Here is a 15851-nt window from a genome sequence, read left to right on the forward strand (position 1 = left end):
CTTCTTACATGGGAATGGAGCATTCTCATCCAACATCCTCCCTTTGCACAGAGAAAAGAGAATCCCCCGGAACTGACATCCCCAAGACAGTGAGTGCGCGGCAGTGACAGGTGCCTGACTAATCTCTAACCTTCTAAGCCCTGTGCCTCCGCAGCTCCTACTGTCCAGGCCCACAGGTCAGCTGCTCCAACTCCCACAGGCTGGTGCCTAAATGGCTGTTCCCTTAGTGCTGGCCCTGCCCTGGCTCTCCGGCCCCTCCCATGGTCCAGTCACTGAGAGCAGAGGCCCTGCCGGGGCAGGTCTTGGGGATCCTGTCCCTGGAGTCACTGATGGGGTCATGCCGCATTGTTGTTAAGGATTTTGACCATCATCCTTTCTTCTTTCCAGACCCTCAGGTTGCACAAAGCTTATGCATTTCAAATGCGAATTGAATGCTTGTCAATTAGAGACATAACAATCACCAGGGCTTACTTTATGATGTGGTCAGAATACCAGGGGCTTTCTGGGCCTCTTTCCAAGGCTGTTCACCCGTCCCTCCTTCTCAGAACCCACTGTGCTGGAGCAGGAGGTCGGCTATACAAAGTGTGCCATTTCTTTTCTTCCTAACCAATAATAAAACATTATCCTTTTTGCAAACATGAATGGCTCTTTCAATTGCATTCTTACACAATGAAACATGCGCGGCTGGGAAAATGCCATTGCAGAGGTAAGACGGATGAAAAGGAAATGTGATTATTGATTAAATACAAATATCAGAATCTGAGAAGGATCCGAGCTCTTCCACAGTGATGAAGGCCGGTGATTAAAATAAAGACAATGTCATTCTTTAAGGCGGGTCTTCGGGAAAGAGTGTTCCTATTGAAGGGAAACTCTCGGAAAGAGAGATTTGAGCAGGTACAACCGTTATAGAGAATTGAGAACAGAGATTTCCCACAGCAATATGACCAGGCAGGCACATTGTCTTTGCTTTGCTTAGTGGGTTTGTATAAAATTGTGCTTCTCTAAAAGCCTACAAAATATGGAAAGTAATGAAGAAACCAGTGACGTTTAACTTGCTAATAAAATGTTCCCACTACCTAAGCTGATAGGCCTACAAAATTAATTATCAATGCTGGACTTTCAAGGTTAATAAAGCAAACGCCACTTCTGTTTTCTCCAAGGGAGTATGAGAGCATATTGAGGTAGAAGAACTTTACAAAAAGGAAATACCACATAAAGGCACATCAGCATTCTTTTTTACAAGGATACATTTGTAGGTGGAAATGCTAGAACAGAATTCATGATCCAATTCCCAAAGTTTCTCCTTCTACAAAATGGAGCAAAAAGATGAGATGCACACTTCTGTCAGGTGGTTTGACTGGAAGAGTTTGCTCATTAAATGCTAAATTTAACTCAGACTATTCATAGGTATAATCTCTGATGAAATACAAGTACTTGCCTTATGGTGTATGGAGTATTCTTTATATATATTGATTTCAGAGAGGAAGGGAGAGGGAGAGAGACAGAAACATCAATGATGAAAGAGGTTCATTGACCAGCTGCCTCCTGCACAGCCCTATTGGGAATCAAGCCCACAACCTGAGCATGTGCCCGGACCAGGAATGGAGCCTGGGACCTTCTGGTTCATAGATCAATGCTCAAATATGAGGCACATCTGCAATTCCTGGGTATTCTTTGAAGAAGATGCCTGAGTTAAACCTAAAGAACTGTCATATTTAGCCTCATGTGAGTTGTGTAGAAAGGCAACAAGAGGAGAGGGTGACTTCTTAGTGATTAGAATCCACACGGGATTATTGGGCTTCTCTACACAGGTCTAGACAGCTGCTAACATTACTGGGAAGGAGCCCAGAATGTTGGAGGATGCAGGAATGCAGATGGGCAGGACCTGCATCATGTCTGGATAAAAGGGCCACCTTCTGGTCCACCATCATGACAGGTTTGACAATCTGCTTTACCACCACCTCTCAAGCTGTAGTTCCCAATTGGAGGTGATTTTGCCTTCCCCAGGGTTCAACTATGAATGTCTGGAAACATATTTGGTTGTCACAATGGAGAGGGGACAGGTGCTACTGGCACCCAGTGAGTAGGAGCCAGAAATGCAACCAAACAGCCTTCAGCACACAAGACAATCTCCCATATCAAAGAACAACAGCCCAAATGTCCATAATGCCAAGGCTGCAAAACCGATGCCATCAGACTTAAGACCTATATGAAACTCACCTTAAAAAAAAAATGCTTAAAATGGGGTTGCCAGATAAAATACAGAATGCACAGTTAGTTTTGAATTTTAAATAAGCAAAAAATAATCCTACCTAATAAAAGAATAATATGCAAATTAACCATCTTTCCGCTATCCCCACAAGCCACACCCACCAGCCAGGCCAACCAGCCATACACACCAGCCAATCAGAGCGAGTATGCAAATTAATCCCAACCAAGATGGCTGCCACCACAGAGAGCAGGAGGAAGGCTTGAGTTTCCCTGGCAATGGAGGAAGCCAAACTTTCCACACATTCTGGCCGGCCCAGGCCTCTACTCGAGGCTACAAAGTTTCAATTACAGAAGATAAATCCCAAGAAAAATGGCGGCAGCCATGGAGCTAGAGAGAGCAGGCTAGGGTTTCCCCCTCCAGGCTACAAAGTTTCAATTATAGAAGATAAATAAATCCCAGATACCAGGGCCTCTGCTTGGGTTGATGGGGGGCATGGCCTGCCTGCAAACCACCACAGGCCCCTCACCCTGGCCACCCCACACCCCAAGGGAACCCCCACCCTGACCCGGGACACCCTTCAGGGTAAACCAGCCGGCCCCCACCCATGCACCAGGCCTCTATCCTATCTAATAAAAGAGTAATATGCAGATTGACCATCACTCCAATACACAAGATGGCTGCCCCCATGTGGTCAAAGATGGCCACCCCCATGTGGACACAATATAGCCACCACAAGATATACAACAGGGGAGGGCAGTTGGGGGAGACCAGCCTGCAATGGAGGGAAGTTGTGGGCAAACAGGCTGGCAGAGGGAAAGTTAGACATTAATCAGGCTCACAGGGCAGTGGTTAGGGGGTGATCAGGCTGGCAGGCAGAAGTGGTTAGGGGCAATCAGGAAGGCAGGGAGGCGAGCAGTTGAGAGCCAGCAGTCCTGGATTGTGAGAGGGTCCCCAATTGGAGAAGAGGCAGGCTGGGCTGAGGGATAACCCCCTCTGTGCACAAATTTCATACACCTGGCCTCTATTATTTTATATAATCAAGACCTGATATGCAAATGGTCATCACAACCTCATGCCATCACACCTTAACAGCTCAGATGTTTAACACTGGGGAGAAAGGAATGGGGACCAGCCAGGCTGTGGCCTGGGAGAGGGACAAGCCACACATTCATGGTCCCAGGTACCAGTGGCTGCACCTATGCCTGCGGCCCAGCCTGGGAGAGGACAAGCCACAAGCCCTGTGGTCCTGGGCACTAGCGGCTGGGGTTGTGACCCGGGAGAGGGACAAGCCACCCACCCCATGGTTCCAGCACCTGCAGCTGTGGTCCAGGCGAAGTCACCTGCCCACAGTCCCCTGTGGCTATGGCCAGCCCAGAAGACACTGACCTGGGTTCTGGGTGCCTGGAGCCAGCCAAAGGTAGGAAAGCCTGGATACCGGGTGCATGCAATCAGCCAGAGGAGGGGATCCTAGGTCCTGAGTGCTAGGCGAGGCAGAGGCAGTTAGGGGTGAGCAGGCCAGCAGGGGAGCAGTTAGGGGCAATCAGGCAGGCAGGCTAGCAGGCAAGCGGTTAGGAGCCAGCAGTCTCAGATTGCAAGAGGCAATTGGATATCCCCTGAGCAGTCCCAGATTGGAGAGAGTGCAGGCCAAGCTGAGGGACCGCCCCTCTCTCCACCCCCATGCATAAATGTTGTGCACTGGGCCTCTAGTCCTATATAATAAAAGCTCAATATGCAAATTGACCATCACTCCAACATAAGATAGCCACCACATATGGCCAGCAGGAGAGGGCAGTTGTGGACAATCAGGGGAGGGCAGTTGGGAAGGATCAATCCTGCAGGAGAAGGCAGTTGGGGTGGACCAGGTTTGAAGGGAGGGCAGTTGGGGGAATCAGGCCTACAGGGAAGGGCAGTTGGGGGCAACCAGGCCTGCAGGGAAGGGCAGTTATGGGAAATCAGACTGGCAAGGAAGGGAAATTAGGAGTGGCCAGACCAGCAAGGGGGGAAGAAGTTGGGGAAAACCAGGCCTGCAGGGGACGCAGTTAGGGGCAACCAGGCTGGCAGGGGAAGGCAGTTAGGAGTGACCAGGCCAGCATGGGAGGGCAGTTAGGGGCAATCAGGCTGGCAGGGGAGCAGTTAGGCTTTGATCAGGCTATTAGAGGAGTGGTTAGGGGGCAATCAGGCAGGCAGGCGAGTGGTTGGGAGCCAACAGTCCTGATTATGAGAGGGATGTCCCAGATTGGAAAGGGTGCAGGCTGGGCTGAGGGACACCCACCTCCCATGCACAAATTTTGTGCACTGGGCCTCTAGTCTATATCTATAAAAGGCTAATATGCAAAGTGTCCCCACAGAAGTTTGACTGGGAGACTGGAAGTTCTATTGTGTGTTATGATATGTACTGACCACCAGGGGGTGGCACGGAAAAAAGGTAGGCCAGACAGCAGCTGACAATTGGGGAAGGGAGGCCCCAGCCAGCAGCCGGAAGGCCCCAATTAGCCCTGATAGCCAACCAGGCCTAGAGACCCTACCTATACACGAATCTCGTGCATCAGGCCTGTAGTTTTACTACATTTATGTCCTGAATATGATGTGTGACATTATGTTATAAAAATGATGCCTCGCCTGTCTGAAATTCAAGCTTAACTGGCATCCTGTATTCGTTTGTTAAACCTCACAGTTTAACTCTAGTTCAGACGCCTCCACATCTGAGAGGGGCCTGTTAAAGTGATTTCTCTTCCCTCACGGCTCCAAGGCAGGACGAGCTGCTTACCTCCTTGGTCAGAGGCCAGGACACACGTTGGGCCACATTTGACAATGAGCGAGAGGGGAGCCTGGCTGGCAGATCAGCTCCAAAGCAGGACTTGGGTATTTCCCTCCCGCCAGGTTTACAGAGGGCCGACTGCCTTGACCTGCGCTGGCCCTGCCTCGGTTTCTCTGCTTCACATCCCTGCTGGCAACCGAGGAGGCACCTCAGCCAAGCGTCTTGATTCAAGAGGTTGGAAGCAGAAGTTCTCACTTAAGCCTAGAGATAGAAACCACATTTTCTAAATCAGTCTTGGCCAGAAAGACCCATCTAGAGAGGTGCCCCCCAAACCCCTCCTGCACCGGGCACCCGGCCAGCCCCTCATCCACATTCCGAGAGGGATTCCAGGGGCAGGAGTTGTTTTTAATCAGTCCACAACACTGCAGCCGAACAAATGCATTCTGATCCTCAGAACTTTCATCTCAAATGCTCTGCAGGAATCAAGGTCACAGTAACCTCTTTTATGGTTTATTGTTCCTCAAATGTACTTAGAGTGAATTTACAAAGCCACAGCTTGTTTTGTGGGTGCAGAGCTTTCACGAGGTTCAGCATTCTCTGACATCCTCTTTGTTTCCTCTTTCAGCACTTTCTGCCGATGGGTCCTCATTTAATATCATTTCCCGTAAATTTCAAAAAAAATTAAATAGAGAAGAATATTGAACAAGAGTCCCCGGGTAGCTAAGCTACTCATCATTTGTAATTTGGGATCTTCAGAGAGCTGCATTAATGTTTCACTGCTCTACGGCTTTGCAGTTCAAGTGCCGGTCCCCACACTGGGCCAGCCGGCCAGACGGTAAGATGGAGCCAAGGTTCTCACTTTGTCATCCTTACGATCAAACGACTGCCAATCGGGGCATGGCAGTAAACCACCTAGCTCCAGGTGAGTGATGGAACCACCCGGGAGGTGAGGTGAAGATGGTTCTGATATGCTGAAGGGCCTCAACAGACCCAGACGCCTCATGGAGCTACCTTTTAGTCAACGTTTTGGATGACTCTCATTCCAAGCATAAATTCATAGCTTTGCTCTACTGGTAACTGTTTTACAATATCATGTTAGCAATGTATTAGAAATGCTTTCTGAGAATAAAAGTGTCTGTGTAACTCCCAATATCATACTGCCTGCCATCAATAGTACTTGTATAACAGACTGGAAAATACTAGTTCAGATGAGACCTATTAGGAGACCGATTAGCAGGTGATTGCCCAATACAGGTAAGCCTTAAGGGAAGCATGGATGGAGTGGTTGTTGTGAAATGAGTGGCCATGGGGAAAAGAAGAGGCAAGAGTCCCATCTAGAAAGGGCTTGAGTGCTAGTTAGCCATGTGTTTAGGAGAGTGGAAAGCTGCTGAAGACCAGCGGGGGATTCCATGATTAAAGTGGTGCCGGAGCAGGGCTGGCCACGTGGCCTTGTGCGGACAGATTAGCACAGGGAGAGACGGCGGGCTGATGGGGAGCAATGGCAATAAGGCATGGGGTGATGAAGGCTGGAAATAGGATGGTGACAGGGAAGACAGAAGGGACGAGGCGGATGGGAAAGAAATTAGGAAAGGATCGTTAGTCCTTTCTCAAACACTTCTTATTTTAACATTCCAATGTCCCCTCTTCTATCACACGTGTGAGTCATGGAGCCATTATTTTCTGTAGGGAGCGAGGGGCCGGGAGCAGGGAGCTCCATTCCGAGTGGGAAGGCGAGGCCCCGCTTAGCTCCACTGAGCCAGCCTGCTGCTGCCCTGCACACTGATGTAATTCCAACATAAAACATAATCTGTAATATTCCAGGGGAACAAATCCAATTCTTGGCCGTATAAATTTTCATATAAGTCCATCACAATTCATTCCCCAAACATCTCATTCTCTTTGAAAGCTGGAGCTGCAGCAAGTGATCAAAAAGAGTAGTTTAAAATTGCTCTGGAATTTCCAGAGACGCTAAATCTGACCTGCCTGCGGAGCGGGACCAATCCCCCGAACTTTAAATCACAGGTAAAGGGTTTTATGTTTTAAAAGATATATTCCTCAAAGTTTATCACGGTGTATTAAAGTCAAATGTGAATTATTACTTACCAAATCTGGGGTTGATGTCTCCCCTTGATTACCCCAGGTGAGTGAGAATAAGTATCTTCCAACCAACATATTTTTTACCTTTTCATCTGCCTCTCGCTATTTACAACAATGAAAAATAATAGCCGAGCAGTGACTGTGCAGGGTTGGATGAAGTGCAAATCCCATCTGACTCCAGCCTAAATTGTATTCCAGGCCGCTGGCAAGTTCTGCTGCTGGAGACAATAATGGAAACTGACTTCTCAGTGGCTGGGCTGGTCCTGGAGGGATAATCAGTGAAAGCTCATCGGATGGACTTGCCGCACAGCGCTGGCTTATAACCCGGTGCGTGCAGCGTGGCCCTGACTGAGCGCTGCTCCCTCTCCCCCCTGGGCTCCCTGCGTGCGGGAGACAGCCACGTCCTAGGCAGGGGCTCCGTAAAACCCTGGGGTGAGCAGACATTTTATAATTAATGCCGTGTATACAGAAATACCTGCCAATCCTTCTGAGCAAACGCAGTAATTATTAGTAATTCCAGATTCCTCCTAGGGGCCGGGGAAGGAGGACAGACATGAGTTCAAATCCTGCCTCCATGATTTACTAGTTAAGTGTACTGAGTCAGTAAGTAAATTTCTCTGAGCCTCGGATCCCTCATCAATAACATGTCATTAATAGTACCTACCCTATGTGGGGATGAAAGCGATCGTTCAGCAAGGCCCTTCGTGTAGGTGCAGTGCCCACAGGACACTCCTGCTAGTGAACTGCAGGTGTGCTTACTGTGGGTACAACTGCCCTGTTCATTTGTTTCCACAGCACGGACGCTCTGCTCCACTTCTGCAATACCGCATATACCTGCCTGTGAGCTTACCTGCTAGTATACCCTGCTTTTCATTATTCCCTGGTTCCTCTTCCAGAAAGCCAGCACTTCAAATCCACATATCTCCTTTTAGTTTTCATTTTTCTATTAATCATTGTTAATGTTGACGTTATTGTGTCTCCAACCCCCCCTTCTCCTGCCCCCACTTTGACCACCTCCACCAACTCCGGCCTTCCCTTCTCTTGGCCTTCCCTCCACTACTGCCCTGTGCATGGGCATGCATGTGCGTCTTTATCTGATCCCTTCAGCTTCTGTATCCAGTCATCCCTACCCTCTCCTTGGGCCACGGCCAGTCTCTTCCAAGCACCCATGCTTCTGGTTCCATTTGTTCCTCGGGTCATTTTGTTCATTATATTTCACCTGTGAGTGAGATCATATGGCTTTTGTCCTTCTCTGACTGGCTTATTTCACTTAGCATAGTACTCTCCAGATCCCTCCACGCTGTTTCAAAGAGTAAGAGTTCCTTTTTTTCTTCTTCTTCTTTTTTTTTTAATAGCCATGAAGTATTCCATGGTGTAAATGTACAACTGTTTTATCCACTCATCTACTGATGACACTTGAGCTGTTTCCAGATCTTGGCTATTGTAAATAACACTGCTATGAACATAAAGGACCATATATTATTTTGAATTTGTGCTTTGGGATTCTTAGGATATATTCCTAGAGTGGGATCACTGGGACAAACAGTAGTTTCATTTTTAATTTTATGAGAAAAATCCATAGTTTTCCATAGTGGCTGCACCAGTCTGCATTCCCACCAGCAGTGAACTAGGGTTCCCTTTTTTCCACATCCTCATGAGCACTTGTCATTTGTTCATTTATTGATAGTCACCATTCTAACTGGGGTGATGATGCAAGTGTCCCCCACTGGGATTAGGCCTAAATGGGCATTCAGACATCCCTCTCACAATCCAGGACTGCTGACTCCCAACCGCTCATCTGCCTGCTTGCTTGATTACCCCCTAACCACTCCCCTGCCAGCCTGATCAATGCCTAACTGCTCCCCTGCAACCCAATTGCCCTTAACTGTCCTCCCCTGCCAGTCTGGTCCCCCCTAACTGCTCTCCCCTACAGGCCTGGTCCCCCCAACTCCCCTCCCCTGCAGGCCTGGTTGCCCCTAACTGCCCTCCCCTGCAGGCCTGGTCACTCCTAACTGCTCTCCCCTAACTGCTCTCCCCTGCTGCCCTCCCTGCTAGCCTTGCCCCTCCTCACCCCCCCCAACTATCCTCCCTTGCAGGCCTGGTCACCCCTAACTGCCTTCCCCAACTGGCCATGCTATGATGGCCATCTTGTGTCCACATGGGGGCAGCCATCTTGTGTGTTAGAGTGATGGTCAATTTGCATATTACCTCTTTATTATATAGGGTATGATCATGTGATTTTTATCTTTCATTTTATTTATGCAATGTACCACATTTACTAATCTCTGAATATTGTGCCAACCTTGCATCTCTAGAATAAGTCCCACTTGAACATGGTGTATGATTTTTTTAAAATATATCTTTATTAATTTCAGATAGGAAAGGGGAGAGAAAGAGAGAGAGAGAGAGAGAACATCAATGATGAGAATCATTGATTGGCTGTCTCCTACACGCCCCCTACTGGGGATCGAGCCCACAACCTGGGCATGTGCCCTTGACCAGAATCAAACCTGGGACCCTTCAGTCCATAGGCTGACACTCTATCCATTGAGCCAAACATGTTAAGGCTGGTGTATGATTTTTTAAGGTATTGCTACATCAGATTTGCTATTATTTTGTTTAGGATTTTAGCATATATGTTAATCAGGGATATTGGCCTGTAATTCTCTTTCTTTGTTGTGTCTTTATCTGATTTTGGTATTAGGATAATGTTGGCTTCATAAAAAGAGCATCAAGTTTTCCCTCCTCTTGAATTTTTTGGAAGAGTTGACGGGGATAGATATTCATTCTTGAATGTTTAGTAAAATTCAAGTGTGAAGTCATCCTGTCCAGGACTTTTGTTTGCTGGGAAGTTTTATTATTATTATTATTATTATTATTATTATTATTATTATTACTACTACTACTATTTTGGTTACATTCTTTGTTATTGCTTCTATGTCATGCACTTCTCCTCTGATCTTGACTATTTCCTTCCTTCTACTTACTCAGAGCTTTTCCTATTGTTCTTTTCCCAATTTTTTTAGGTATAGGTTAGACTTTTTACTAGAGATTTTTCTTGCTTCTTTGGGTAGGTGGTTAATGCTATGAACTTCACTCTCAGAATTTCTTTCACTGTGCCCAATATAATTGAGGTCATTGTTGGTTAATTTTAATTTATTTACAGGTAATTTTAATTTTTTTCTTGATCTCATTGGTAACTCAGTCGTGGTTTAACAACATGCTAGTTAGCCTCCAGTGTTTGGATACTTTTGAGCTTTTTTTTTTTTTTTTTATCATGGTTGATTTCTAATTTCATTCCCCCATGATCTGAGAAGATGCTTGATATTATTTTAATCATTTTTAATTTGTTAAGACTTATTGTATGCCCTAATATGTAGTTTCTTTTTTCAGAATATACCATGTATACTTGAGAAGAATGTATACTCTACTGCTTTGAGATAAAATGTTCCAATTAAATCCATCTGACCCAGTGTGTTATTTAAGGTCACTGTTTCCTTGTTGATTTTTTATCTGGAAGATTTATCCATTGATGATAGTGGGGTGTTAACCTGCCCTACTATGACTGTATTGATATTGATTCCTTCCTTAAAGTCCACCAACAGTTATTTAAATATATTTAGTTTCTCCTATATTGGGTACATATATGTTTATAAGAGTTATATCCTCTTGTTGGATTAATTCCTTTATTATTATGTAATGACCTTCTTTGTCTCTTTTATGGCCTTTGTTTTGAAGTCTATTTTGTCATATATAAGTATTACTACTACTTCAGCTTTGTTTTCATTTTCATTTGCCTGGAATTTTTTTCTATTCCTTCACTTTCAGCCTATGTGTATTTCTTGTTTTGAGGTGTGTTTCTTGTAGACAGTACATATATGGTTCGTGTTTTCTTATCTATTTGGCTACTCTATGTTTTTTTATTGGAGCCTTAGGTTCATTTGCCTTTAAGATTATTATTGATAGGTACTTATTTATTACTATTTTTTTGCTTATGCCTATGTTCCTCCCTATATATATATATATTTCTTCTTAGAGCAGTTCCCTTAGCATTTCTTGCAGTGCTGGTTTGGAGATAATAAACTCCTTTACTCTTCTTTTGTCCTGGAGGCCCTTTATTTCACCTTCAATTTCAAATGGTAGCCTCACTGGATAGAGCATCTTGGTTGCATATTCTTGCTTCTCATCACTTGCTTCTCATCCATTCCAATCCCTTCTGGCCTGGTGTGTTTCTGTTGAGAAATCAGGAGACAACCTTTTGGGAACTGCCTTGTAGGTAACTTTCTGTCTCTCTCTTGCTGCCTTTAAGATTCTCTGAATTTAGTCTTGGCCATTTTCATTATGATGTTTCTTGCTGTAGGTTTCCTTAGTGTCTTCTTGATTGGTACTCTCTGTGCCTCCTGAACTTGTGTGGCATTTTCTGCACCAGGCTAGGAACCTTTGTCATTTTTTCAAACAGGTTCTCTGTCCCTCACTTCCTTTCTTCTCCTTCTGGTACTTCTATAATGTGGATGTTGTTATTTCATGCTGTGCAAAAGTCCTCTTAAATGATCCTCCTGGTTTTTAATTCTTTTTTTCTTTTTTTCTGATCTGACTGAGCGATTTTGTCTATCTTGTCTTCTAATTCACTAATTCTGCCCTGTACTTCATCCAGCTTACTGGCTATTCCTTCCAGTGTATTCAGTATTTTAAATATGGCATTCTTCATTTCTGAGTGATTTTTCATACAAATTCCTCTTTTTCATGCTGTTGTTCTAAGTTCATTGAGCATCACTATAACTATTACTTTGAAGTATCTATCTGAAAAATTGCTTGCTTCCATTTCACTTAGCTCTTTTTCTGAAAATTCCTCTTATTCTTTCATTGGAGCCTGTTTATTTATCTCCCCATTTTAGATCTCATTATATTTGTTTCTATAGATTAGATAGAACTGCTATGACTCCCAATCTTGGTGGAATGGCCTTTTGTAGTAAGCATCATCTGGGATCGAGTGGTGCAGTCTCCTTGATCTCCTGGGTACTGTAGGAATGTCTCTTGTGTGGCTTGTTTGAGCTCCCCTGTTTTAATTGAGTCTTGATTATTTTTGGCCCTTTCATGCATAGAATTGACCCTAAGGCTATGACTATGTAGTCTTAAGATGTCTTGATGGGCTCAGTGGCACAATTATTAGCCCTTTAGACTTGGTATTTATAGAAATAGACCTGTATCACCATCTATGAGACACTGTGCATGGGCTGTCCCCTGATCCAGGGTGTTCCCTGCAGGGTATAAAGCCTGCCAGGATCCACATTTTAGTGTGTCTAGTTGGATTGAGTTCTGGTATAGTCTGAAGTCCATCCCTGGTTGTGTTGGTTCTGTCCTTTTGGGTGGGTTGCAGATGCAGATCGCTGTCAGATGTTATGTATAACAGGCCTTGGGCGTCTTGTGTTTCGTTACTACTCTTTTCACTGTTTATGTGTGTGTCTACTAAACATGTATGTGTATAGAAGGGGCCAGTCTGAAAAGATGTCATCTTCTCTAAGCTTAGAGCTGGGGGAGCTCTATGGTCAGACCAAAGCTCCCTGAGGTCTTCCTCTACCTGTCAACTATCAATACTTCTCCTCACTGAGGTTGCCTGGTATCCTTCAGAGCCTTCCAAAGAGACTTTATAGGAGGGACCCAGGCTAGTTTGGCTCAGGCTAATGGTTCCCTGCTTGGCGATTAGGTAGGCAGGCCCCCAATGGAGGGAAATTAGTCTCTGCTTCAAAACTCAAATCCTCAGTCTAAGGGGGATTGCTGTAAGCTCAGGTTGCATCCAGCCTGCAATCTCTTCTGCAGGACCAGGTTCAGCTCAGGGGGATAGATAAAAAGAGTCTCTGCTTTAGGATGCTGCCAGCCCAGCCTCAGGAGGAGGCTAAGTGCTTCCTTGCTGTCTCTCACACTTGCAGTCTCCCACTCCATGCCGAGCTGCTCTCCTCTCTACAGAACTGCGCTTAGCAGGGATATCGAGGACTTCACGAGGCTGAACCCAACACTCTCTTCTCAGGGGTGATGTTTGAAGCCTAAAGGGGATTGGGGCTCTACCTCCCCTTCTCACTTCTTGGGACTGTTTGGTAGAACTCATAAGGAGCTCAGCTCAGCCTCCTCACAATGCAGTCAGATCCCAGCACTTGCCCATCTTTCTCCCTGACAGAAGCCTCTCTGGTGAAAAAAAAAAATCCCAGCTCTGATTGTACTTGTACCCTTGTGCCACCAGACCACACAGGAGAGGGTCTCAGCAAAGCAGGGCCTGAAATTCCCAGCTCCACTTAGGCTACAAATTCCACCGTGTGGGCCAAGAATCCCAGACCTGTGATGCTCCTCCATACCACCCACTGAGCAGGACGGGCGGTCCGGGGTGCTCCGGAGGTGGAAGAAGGGGTTCTGACCATTTGTTGGAGGTAGGAGAAACCTTTCCCCTTCCCCAAGCCAAGCAGTTCAGTCACCGACAGGCTCTACAGAAGCATTGCAAGACAGGAGAGGGTTCCTCAGAGTCACTGCTGGATGCAGCCCACAGACCTCTTAGCTGGCCCCAAACACACAGCACAGGGTCTCCTGCAGTCAGAACCCAGAGCAAACTTCTAGGCTGGGCGCTTCTTCCCTGGGAGGGGGGGTCCCTAGTGACCCAGGCAGACAGAGCCCCCTGGTTCCCTCTTCCTTTATGTGACTCTACTCCTCTTACCAGTCTCCACTGGTACAGTGCTCCTTAAATACAGTATTTCTAGTCAGCTAATCTTCCCTTGGTTTTTCAAATTGATTGTGCAGTATTTCAGCTATAAATCCAGTCCTTGGCTGGTAGCAAGGGCACAAAGCCTCCAGCTACTCTGCAGTCATCTGCCTCTCTCGTCATATATCTTTATTTTACCTTTATTAAGATCCTGTACTCTTTTCTCCAAAATTAGAAAAATACTTCTTGTAATAGGTAACTTCAATAAACTCTTATTGCATGCCAAGCACCCTATGAACAGCCTCTCATTGAACTTCCTCAACAAACTGAGGAAAGTATGATTATTACACACGTTACTGATGAGAAAGTGAGGCTTGCAGGGTGTAAATAACTTTCTAATGCCAAGGTAACACAGTGACAGAGGAGAGATTTGAACTTAGGAGTTTTTCTGATTCCAATGCCCATGTTCTTAGCCACTTAAGCTACAAAATGACCAGGGTTGAAGGTTAAATTGGCCAATTCAACCTTTCGAGAATTTAAAAAGTGGGGCAGTGTAGGTGCCTGCTCTCCTCCTTAATCTGGTGAGAGGGTCTTCAACATGACCACTCAGGGAGCTTGACGTGCACCCCTGTTTTGTGGGGAAGAGGGACACTACATCAACTCCATCCAGAAATCAGAGGGGTGAGCTGTGTGGACAAGAATTAGCGTGGGGACTTCTGCGGGACTGCACGTGGCTGAGGTGCAGAGAGAGCTGCCCGGAACTGCCTCAAGCCTGTCTCCGAGGGTCACCCGCAGAGTCCATGAGGTTTCAGCAGGAAGAAAGTTAGGAATGAGCAACAAGTCCTAAGGGAATAGGGCTCCTTCTCCAAGGTCAGGGGAACTGCAGACAGAGAACCTCCTCCATGTGGGAGTCCCTGAGGAACCCACAAAAGAAACCAGGAATGTAACTGTCACCTGAAACGTGTGGGTCTAGAGAAGATGACATGTCTTGTGAGGGTGCCAATCAACTTGGGCATTTTTACCCTCCTCCCCCTCCTGCTTCCCCTCCTCCTTTCCCAGCCCCTTCAGCCTCAGGGAAGTCAGAAACCAAGTACATGCACAACTGAGGAGGAAAATGTTGGCTGAAGAAGGAGAAAGGGCCCACAAACCTCTCCTCCAGCAGCCAGTCCTCAGGCAGTCCCCACCTGGAGCAAGAAATGGCATTGACTGAATAAAAGCAAGAACTACGGTCATTACTGCTCAAAGGAAGTTATGACTGTGACTATGCCCATCCTTCCAGGTTGCCTATTGCTGAAGAGTAAACAGAATGCCTGGGCCTCCCTGTTCACATCTGAGGGCGGGGAAAGGTGCACTCTGCTGAGGAAGTGTAGAGGATGATGAGAGACAATAGAAGGATACTTCACGGGTATACTCCACCGCACTCCTTAGTGGCCAGTGGTGACGGCTGTCTTACAATGCTGTGGAAGCTTCTCCCGTCTTCCATGGTAAGAATGTCATAACTCAGCCAAGAAAGATCCGAGAATTTTGGTTTCTGATTCTCCTCCTAACAACCTTCCAACTCACTGCTGCCAATTGAATCCCTTCCAACTGTTAGGAAACTATTAGGATTTTTTCAAAATAAACTACTATTTTTATAAATAAAAATTCTATTATTGAATATGAGGACAACATCATCGGGATTTTTCTTTTCCATTGAGTATACGGTCATATGATGTTAGGAAAACCATAGTTTTAACAAATCCCCTGTTACTGGAGTAGACAAAGCTTTGGTACACTGTGATGAGGAAGGGGTCTCTGTGTTTCCCAGGGAGCATTCAGGTGATGACGAAATAAGGGGTCTCTGCAGGTCACATTGCAAGCTCTGTGCAGCAGCGGGTCAGGACTCTGGCATCACCTATTGGAATGTCCAATGGGAAAATTAAAACAGCACTTAGAAGTTGCCTGGCTGGATGACTTAGTGGTTGAGCATTAACCTATGAACCAGAATGTCATGGTTTGATTCCCAGTCAGGGCATATGCCAAGGTTGTGGCTCAATCCCCAATGTGGGGCTTGCAGGAACCAGGCAATCAATGATTCTTTCTCATCATTCTCTCTCTCT

Source organism: Pipistrellus hanaki (assembly GCF_964339955.1).
Source record: "Pipistrellus hanaki genome assembly, chromosome: 13".
Taxonomy (NCBI): Eukaryota; Metazoa; Chordata; class Mammalia; order Chiroptera; family Vespertilionidae; genus Pipistrellus; species Pipistrellus hanaki.